At 38.4% G+C, this 10,256-nt stretch overlaps 1 long non-coding RNA gene across 1 annotated transcript; it reads left to right on the top strand.

Annotated features, from left to right (window-relative positions):
• Positions 1-1,247: 1,247 nt before the first annotated feature.
• On the top strand, positions 1,248-9,876 carry LOC124454727. The gene is made up of 3 exons (XR_006951584.1): positions 1,248-1,308; positions 2,812-2,813; positions 9,866-9,876. It is a non-coding gene; the product is annotated as an uncharacterized LOC124454727 (long non-coding RNA).
• The last annotated feature ends 380 nt before the right edge of the window (positions 9,877-10,256 follow it).

The raw sequence follows: 10,256 nt of genomic DNA, 5'->3' as shown, positions 1-10,256 counted from the left end.
AGCGCCTCTTTGTACTGGGCATGACTGATATGCTTTTTCATGACGGCCTTTTCAACATCTTTGGCTTCGCATTCCTCCAGACCGTTGGCTTTCATGATAAAGTACATCTTGGTCCTGAGCCCCACAAACTCAGCGATAGGCGCCCCAGCGCACTCGTCCATCAATTTACCCAGCACTTTCTTGTTAGCTGTGCTGAACAGCGGATGGTCATTGGGGTAGTTGCTGGTGTCGTATTGACCGGCGTTGTGTCTCATGTTGGCGTACACGTGCTCAGTCTGTATTTCCAGCACAAAGCTGTCCTTGTCGGTGTCGGTGTAGAGTAGCTCTGCTGACGACCTGTACTGCACCTTGAGATGGTTGTATTAACAGACCTACATCAGATGCTTGGAGAGGTCGAGAATGCTCGTGCCCACGAAGACAGGCCGGTTAAGCAGCAGACTGCTTTTATTCATATGAACGGTTGCGAGGTCTCCCGCATCGCCAAAGATAAGAGGCCGATTGTATGTCGGCTTGGCGATAAGTTTGCGGAGTCTCTCGGTCTCGCTTGGCCGGAGAAGCTTCACATCGACACGCTTTTCGAGGTTCTCCATTGTCTTGCCAAAGACGCTGTTGTTCAGCAGCTTGTAGAGGTTGACTTCAAAGTAGGCCCGGGCTTGTGTAATAGTGGGCCGGTTCTAGCCGGTATCGCTCGAGGCACTGCTTTCGGAAGTTCTCGGAGACGTCAGCGAGGAGGAGGACATCGGTTCGAAGGTAGAGGTCATGGTATTCGCCTAGGGTTGTGCTGCCGAAGGCGTCCCAGACCCTTTTTCTGTGGGCGTAGTCACCGTCGGTGATGCCTTCACGGGAGAGCTTGTTGTAGAAAGCCTCCTTTGGCAGGAGGGCCTTCTCGTCGAATCGGAGCCAGCTGTCCATGTACTCGTAGGTTAGACCCCCTTCCGGAGCAAGAGGGTACGCCTCTGGAGGTTCGGCTCGTAGTCTGCTGTGATGCGCATGTCTTGCGGGTCGCTGGCTTTCACCAGGCCATCCAGGCTTGAGAGCATGAACTGGGCGCTGTCAATGAATCTGAGCTGGCCGATGCTGAACGAGATGTATTTCTCGGCGTTGTTGGGGATGCAGGTGACCTTCCCTTCAGTCTCTGCGATAGTCTGCATGATGAGATGGCTGTTGTAGCCCCGCAGGTTGTGAAAGACAAACGTTATGGTTGTCGTCTTCGGGCTGAGCCGCAACTTCAAGTTGCACTCATTGTAGGCCGCACCTCGGTACTTGCCAGTAATGTGGCAGTGGTCTCGCACGGAATTGCCTTCGAGGGTTTGCTGCATACGTGGCAATTTGTGGCTTTCTTGTGGCTCCCCCAGTCCTTTCCTTTCATGTGCATAGTCTCGGGGTTAGCTAACACCGTCTTTATCTTGAGCTCTTCTTCTTAAAGCGCTTCCAGGAAATGCTTGGACTCGTCGGGCCCTCGGTAGAACAAACGACTATGAATGTGTAGCCGCATGTCTCGTGTCTGGAAGTTTGCTGGGTGCCGCTTTTTGGGGGTTAAGCGCGGGGCCCTCCGTCTTACGAACCAGGCTCTCGAAGTCTGCGTAGATTATGAAGGGCGCTTTGAGCTGCTTGTGGTAGTTCTCAAAGCGGATTTTGTCATTTGTTCCTGGGGTTGGCATTCTGATGGCAACCACCGACTGGTTGATGCCTCGAAATTCAGGCTTATGCTCTTCCAACAAATCCTGCCTGGCGACGCCGTGAAGGCAACGCTCACAGAAGTGCAGCTGATGGTGGCCACTCTGGTTGAGAAAGCGCTTGAAGTTCTTGATCCAAGTTTAGTGGTGTTTCCCAGGATTTTTCGAATCCGAGACGAGTAAGAGATTTACAGTCTTGCGAGCTCTTTCTACTTTGCTTAGACGGCAAGGAACGACGCCGCCTTCCCACCCGTACACGTTGATAGCAAGGTCGTTCTCACGCTCTATTCGTTCGAGGTGAGAGAGTGGTGTGGGTGCGCTCACTTCCGCAAAGTCAAGGCCGTCTTCAGTGGGATACTTGCCCGGCCGTTGCGGGTCTTTAGCTGCAGGAAACAGCGCAGCCCTTAGAGATCAGCGGGAGGCAGTCGTCCTCTTTGCTTTTCACGTTGACGATTGCCCTCTTATTCTAGACCGCGGTAGGGAGAGTAAGGTATGAGCCTCCACGTAAAGGCTGATAGAGAGCGATGTCAAGCCAGAGTGTTTTGACACGACCCACTATCCACACAGACCCTTCCGGAGTGAACTTTTCTAATCTCTCCAGGATTGTTGGGAAGGCTTCATGTAGGGCTTGTTGAATCTCATGCGCTTGTAGCAGCCTGATCCGCTTTGCTCGGAACACTGGTGCTTGAAGCACTTCAGTACCATTTGCTTCATCGTTCCGAAACTCAACCTCTACAGCCAACTGGAACTTAACTTCTCGTAGAGTTAATAGCTCCTAAACGAGTTTGCGTTTGATGCAGGGTTGGGCGTGTTTGAAAATAGCCATCAAGTTGCGATCGGAGGGGTGCCCCTTCGGCACCTTCATTTTCCAGGCTCTCAGATGATGGCTGAAGGCCTTCGTTTCATCCCACTTAAGTTCCGTATGTGGTGGAGGAGTAGCCCTTGTGGAGCGTCGTGGTTTAAATTCAGCCAGAGGTACATTGATGTACGCGTTCATCTCATCATCAGTAGGCTCGGCGGGCCTGCGCTTGCGCGGTTTTGGGATAGGCATGCGCTTTCGCGGTTTTGGGATAGGCGGAGGGACATTTTTTGTGTGGGTGTCGGGTCAGCGGGCGGTTGAAGAGACTTAAGAGAGGCGTTCAGCGCGTGTCCGCTGATTACACCTTGGTCATATAGTTGCAGAAGTTTCTCGACAGTATTCATCTCAAGTGTCGCAAATTTTAGTGCTATATCTTACGCGAGATAATTCTCTAAATCGAAATTAATTCGGCGAGTACTCTAGCAAATCTCTTTCTTGATTGTTTCTGTTTATAAATGAGCTTATGATGCACCCTATCGATACCGCAGGCTTGACAAAGGATAGTTTCTGCCTGTGTTCCGACGCCACACTTACGACATGGTTGTGGAAGTCGCCCTCTTTCCCTTAACCGCTTCATATGAAGTCCACAGTATTCACCTATGGAGCTTCGCCCACATGTGGTGAGTTTTCCGGGTAGAAACCACGCACACTTGTTTTTGCCCTGCCTCACGGCTGTCGAACGTTTGGATTACTCTATGAGAGTATATCTCTCTAAATAATAGACCCCGACGACCGGTCGCGCAGGCGCGGGGTGGTGGGCCGGACGTCTTTGGCTCCTGCCGTTGTCCTGGGTTTGACCTTCGCTGTAATTATGCTAGCATAATTACAAGAAGTACGTAAGCGAGCTAGGGCTGGGGCGTTTAGATTTGTGTATACTCCTTCTCAAACTGTGAGGTGCGCTAGAAACGACGCTTTCTCAAGGTGAAGTGCGCCAGCGGCAACGCTCTGTATACTACTGTAACAGCAAAACTGGACTTCGAACAGCAATCGAGTTACGTTTTGTAGGATAATCGGATTACATTAGGCAAATCTAAACGGCGTAATAATACGATGATTTATAAAATCTGTCGCTTAAATACGAATTTCGAGTACGTTAACAAGTGCATTTCATGTGTTTTTTTTAGTGTTTTTGCTTAAAAAATAGACTCAATAAACTGAATAAACTAAGAAAATATATGTTTAATGTCTGAATTTCAAGATTTTTTGTCGAATTCTGACCGTTTCCAGTGCCACATTGGATACCTCATGGATCCGCCCTTGTATAATTCGTATTTACCGACTGGGAGGTCCGTATACGGAAAAAATATTTTCACAAGGTCTGCAACTTAACATTGTGACTAAAATTGGATGCTTTTCAGCAAAATTCGCTTTGTCTGGACAGTAAAATGGATTCTTGCAACGACATCTTTCATCTGAAAACACCTGGCTTACTCGTTAAACAATTTACATCGCTTTCAAATCAATTTTATAAAATTTTCATTTCTTTTCGTAAACAGGTATATTGAAAAAAATATGTTAAGACTAAAAGTGGATTTTCTACAAACTTTGCTTCGTCTGGATAGTAAAATTCACTCTGACTATGATAAATATCATCTTAAGACATTCTGCCTACTCGTTCAACAAGTTACTTTTAAATCATATTTAAAAATTTACATTTCAATTTGCAAGCAAAAACATTGCAAAAAAATATCATTTGTGCTTAATGGCAGATATGCGTGAAAAGCTGCCCGCCCACGCAGCCAATCAAATTGCTGGAAATCAAAAAATATCGCTTTGGACAGCTAAATCAAAATAAATGTATATTATTTACCGGAGCCTTTAAGACCTTGTGAAAATATTTTTTCCGTGAAGACCGACCTAAACGGTAAATAACATATTTTTTTTATTTTTATTATAAAGAAATTTGCATTGTAAAATAGCCGACACAGCTTGACATTGAAAAAAAATTGGATTTTTTCTTACAAATTTTACTTCTTAAGTACAGTAAAATACACTCTTGCTATGACAACTTTCATCTGAATACACTGTGCTTTATCACTGAGCAATTTACATCGCTTTTAAATCAATTTTAGAAATTTAAATTTCACTTTGTAGCCAACTTATTGCTAAAAATATCACTTTAGGCTCATAATTTAAATATCGTAAAAAAATGCCCGCTGCTGCAGCCAATCAGATTGCAAGAAATCAAAAAATATCGCTTCGTTTGCATAAATGAAAAAACGAATTGAAATATTTTCGTGAAATTTGGTAAAAATAAGGCTCTTAATTTCATACATGAACATCGTAAGTTCACTTTTGTATAACCTTTTCCTATTTTTTGTCCGTATAATAACGTTCGGTATATGCCACACTACGACTTTGAAAAAAAATACAAAGAAAAATTTTTACGATGAACTTTAGAACTTCAACAGGCTTCATTTGCTGATAAAATGTAGCCATCTACCTTAGATAGACTAGTTAAATTCTTCGCTTTGGTCTTTTGTCTATATTTTGCAGGAATCTCTCTTATAGGTTTTGATAGTAAAACATTTGTCACAGAGCATTTATAAAAACTTACAATAGAAAATAATCGTCGAACAAAAATCCCATGTACGTTTTCTACAATCGTAATCGCCTGGGATATTATAGCATGGGTAACAAAGGCAACAAATAGAATACTTGTATTCGTTGGTATCAAATGCCTGTTTTTTAAAGGCTTACCCCTATCCAGACACACAGAATGAAGTTTCAAAATCCCCTCGCAAATTTTCATGGCGTAACTATAATTTGAAATATTTTGGCAAAAAAGCATGCCATTGTTGAATACATTAAATTGCCATTACTTTACAGGAGCGTGATTTCTGTGTTGCAATCATTGAGTACGAGTGTGATTGAAGTTTTAGAATACGGGAAAAATTCAGTAAATTCACACAAAAATACTCATTCATCATATATCATTCACCATTTGTATCATATATGAAACATATCACCTTGTATACATCAAAAGTGTTGAGACTACTATTACAAAAAAAGTTTTAGAATCACTTGACCAACATTTTTTTAAGTCAGGGTCAGGCCGACTTTATAAAGGTTTTGTAAATTCCACTGACGGGTAGCTAATGTAATCAAAACTAATATTACTATGGACAATATTGTTTCCTTTACATTGATTTCAAAATGATTGCCTACTCGATGGTACTCTATAAACTAAAATATTTTTTATATTAAACGGAAATCTCAGGGAGGTAGTAGATCAGAGAGGATCTCCCCCATAGATGATTTTTGTGAGAAATTTTAAAGTTATAAGGAAATATAACAACAACTAATTGTTCTTAAATTCAGGGGAAAATGCTGCAACAAGAGTAATTCAATTGAAAATTCAATACTAAACCTACTATATCTCCAATCTAATTTTTTTTTATGTGCTTGCTGTTGTCATTGTTGATTGAGTGATAAACTTTATTTAAAAAAATTAATCAGCCTTTTCAGCAATAGCTACATGAAAAATACCAATTGCACTTTTGCTCTAAACATAATTTTTTGACCATATGTGTTAACTCAAAGTACAGATGACATTTTAAACCAGCAACCTAAGAATATTATAAACAATGACGTGGCCTTTAGTTAAGAAATAAAAGTTGTTTAATGTATTTGCACAGGCTTATGCCATCCCAGAGGAGACCTTGGGAAGTTAGAGCTTGAGAGCTGATCGAGAATTTGAAAGTTCTCACAAAACGTCTCTAAGGTTTGCATAAGCCAGTGCAAACACGTAAACATCATTTATTTCTTTTATAAAGCAACAATAAAGTGAAACAGACAAATTGAGAACAGACGTTTTAACGTTACCCCTAAAATGTATTTATGATCGATTTGCAATTTGATTGATTTGATTGGATGAAATTCATATCTGTTTTGCACAGACTATAGAAAACACAGCTATTGACCAATCAGAACCACATTTCACTGTCTTTACTTATAAATTGAATTCTAATTAAGTGAATGCCAACTTTATGTTGGTTTCACATAAAATGATCACTTTAAACCAGCTTAAGTCAGTTTTAATGTAACATAAACCACTAGTTGTTATTTATTTAGCTTTTAATTCACTTAATCAGCAGAGATTTTCGAGAAACGCCCTTCTTGAGTTAGCTAATAATTTGTGCATTTGAACACAAGACCTTGTCAAGCATTTCCCATATTTTAATAGTTCAAGCAGTTTTCAAAGAATTTTTATGAAGTCACGTAAGCTTGCAACATAAGTTAAAAGATCTAGAAAGACCAACTTACTGATACATTTCTTTTTGGATTTGTCAAGTTTGTATCCAATGGAGCATTGGCATTCGTAGGAGCCTGGGATATTTATGCATGAGTGATCTTTGCCACAAGGAGAAGACTGACATTCGCCGATATCTAATGTTTCACAATAAAGTTGTTTGAAAATATGTACCATAAATTAAGCAATTTTATTCTATGTCTAATTTAAAGATGTGTAATAAATAAATATGAAATTTTTTGTTTAATTTTTTACGTTTGAATATTTCTTAATTGATTTTACGAGAATGTAAAATTATAATTGTCCTAAAATTTTAATACATGTATTTTATATGAACAAATCAACATCTAAAACGTCAAATAAATTCTGTAACAAATGAGATCTGTGATTTTTGGGACTGTATGTACTAGTAATTTATTTGTAAATCCAACACAGCTTTATAGATTCGTTTAGACAAATATTTTTGTAAATCATACAGACTACGTTCGATTTTTGAAAACAAGAATGAGTCTATTAACAGAATACATTAATTAACGATCATTTACTGTACACGATAGAAGATTGCTCACCAAGGGCTACAAGCAGAACCACACATAAAGAAAGTTATATCTGGTAGTGGGATTGATAAGGCGGCATTTATGATATAAATCAAACCTAGTTCTTACATAGGTAATAGGACTATGAATTATAAAGTGTGACGTGTACCCATGACGGTTGCTATTTGGAATTATTTTCATCATTAATAAAAAAAACTAAAAAATACTCAGCCAACAAAGCAATGAGATTAGCTTTGGAAAAATTCACACAACAGGGGCATGTTAATTATTTATCCTGTCATTGCAAGTATCGGAAATTTTGAGTTTGTTAATTCAAGATGTTGGATTATATTTGCAAAAGAAAATGCATCGACAACAAATTATATGATATTAAAGCACATCATCTATACCAAACAAGCTCGACGGTTTACCCGCAATAAATCCTTTGAAAATATTTTTTACAAGAAGTGGAAAAATCATATTTGATCCAAGCATGTCGTCATTGATATGCATATCTTGGTATGAATAACAGCGGTATTTGGAGACGTTGCGTCTTGCCGTAAACTTTTAAAAAATATAATTCAATCAAGCCTTATTCATTGTTCCATCAAGCATTGTTCATTTTCAAATTTATTGTTTTCTAAGTAAATAAACACAGAAAACCAACAAAACAAGACTAAATACAAGCAGGTTGGCTACGACCAGGTCCAAAACTAGAACGTTGATTGAGGGGTGTTAAATATTCATATATGTGCGAATATTCATGTTTTGTGACCTAATGTGCTCAGCAGTAGGGCGTGACAGACAAAGAAGTTATGTAAATAGGAATGGCTAAGAAGGTATGGCATTTTCATTATTGCCTAAAAGCAGGTCTTTGAATTTATATAAGTTTGGGGAGGCTTCATCTAAGGTTCCGTTTTTGACACATTTACTCGGGCAAAGACTATTACTAAACATAACTCTCAATTATCTTTGATATTTAAGTGACCATTCCCTGCATACCAGCTCTTTATTGATTTGAAATCTTAAGTATGAACCAAGATATACTTGCAATTTTTCAGATTGGCCAAATTTGGTACCACATTAATTTTAGTTGAATATGTTAAACTATTTTTGGGGATAAGAGAATTATTTGTCTTTACCCATTAACATTTCACCTTGGGCCATTGATTGAATTACTCTTAGTTGCACAAAAAGTTCAGAATTCGCTTTTAGTGTTCAACAATCTGCTACATGGTCGAATGAGTTATTTAGTTCTAACATTTGTTTGGCAGGAAAACAATAACTAAAGAATGCAACCATTTTACTACAAAATAGTACATTTGTGTAAAGTACCTAATGTATTGATAATTATAGAAGCTACTCACAGTTTAAATTACGTCTCTCACGTTGACAGATGAAGTTAAAGGGACGCCCACATCTAACAAAATTCCACTTGTAAAATTTATATACAACGCATTTCTCTATGCGAAATATTTGGCAATTAGGTCCTCCAGGATAACATAATGTAAAACTGGGCTTGCCATTTTGAGCTGTGAGGCTTTCTTTGCGATACAAACCAATAAAATGACGTTTATTGCCTTTTCTTAAGATGATTCTGTAAATGGCATTCCTCTCAGCATTATTCTGTGGAACAGCAAGATCTCCTCCTTTCTGTTGACAAAGCTTTCTTGCTTTTTTCCATGTTGCTGCTTTTGTACTGAAGAAATAACAAGATGATCCTATATGCAACCAATCAGAAGGACAGCTTGCTAGACGAATGAAAAAATAAATAAGACAACAATAACAAGTAATTATTTTCAGAATGATTTGTACGAATAGAATAGAATATTTAATATGCACTTTTAAAATGTAAAAGCTGATTAAAAATGCTTAAACAGGCAGGGTTGTGTTTTGCAGACAGATGTTGTTTAAAACAAGTCTTTCAATACCTAAAGGTTTTTTAAGAATGAGGAGGGTATTTGAGCTGGTTTTGTAGAGTAGCCACAAGTTGCAGAGTAAAGTATAATAAAGTACAATTCTTAAAAACATTGTATAGAAATTGTAAATGAAATATAAGAAATTTATTGTGAAGCTTATGTAGTCCGGCTAACACTTGACATTTTAATCATAAGGGGAATCCTTTGTGCCTAAATGGATGGTTATAATAATCGTTAAGTAATGATGTGGATTTGTTATGTATTTATATTGTGCATACTAAACTGTCTGTTTTAGACTAAAAACTAATTTATTCCAGAATGTTTTAATGGAGAAAGAAATACTAAAATAAGGAAATCATAACATCAAAAATGTGCATGAGCTTGAGGTAAGCTGTGATATATAGCTCATTTTTACGCCCATTTCAAATAATATTCCTAATTTTCCAGATTAAAGTCAATTTCATTGTAATGTGTGCTTACATGAAATTTTTTTATGTCTGAATAAAAAATTCCAGTCTAACTCTAATAGCGTTAAATTGAATAGTAAGAAAGTCATTTGAAATTTTATTAAACCCAGTAGAAATTTAATGCCATTTGGTGTATCTAGGTTAGCAGGGCCATAGCTAGATTAATAACTTCAGGAGGAGTGTTAAACCTAACCTCAACCCTTACCCTAACCCTAACACTACACCCTCCTTATTGTAGAGAAAATCAAAATGTGTTATTGCTAACATATGCTATTGTCATTTAGAGATCCATACACTTTCAATGTAGTGTGCTGAGGGAGTTTTAAGTGTAATAAAGCTTTTCATAAATTTATTACTGATTTCCTGCTTGATATTATTGATAATGATGAACTTGTATGTTTGGCTGTGAGCCTTATTTTGTGGTTACATGTAAAATGTAGATGCAGCAAATTCCTGGAAAAGAAGCAACAGCACAGAGAACAGCTCAGGATTCTCAACAAAGAACAAAGTTTTAAAACTGCACAGAGATGCTCTTTATTCATGATCG

This window comes from Xenia sp. Carnegie-2017, unplaced genomic scaffold (genome assembly GCF_021976095.1).
Source record: "Xenia sp. Carnegie-2017 unplaced genomic scaffold, XeniaSp_v1 HiC_scaffold_3, whole genome shotgun sequence".
Taxonomy (NCBI): Eukaryota; Metazoa; Cnidaria; class Anthozoa; order Malacalcyonacea; family Xeniidae; genus Xenia; species Xenia sp. Carnegie-2017.
This window is presented reverse-complemented; position numbering and strand designations above follow the sequence as displayed.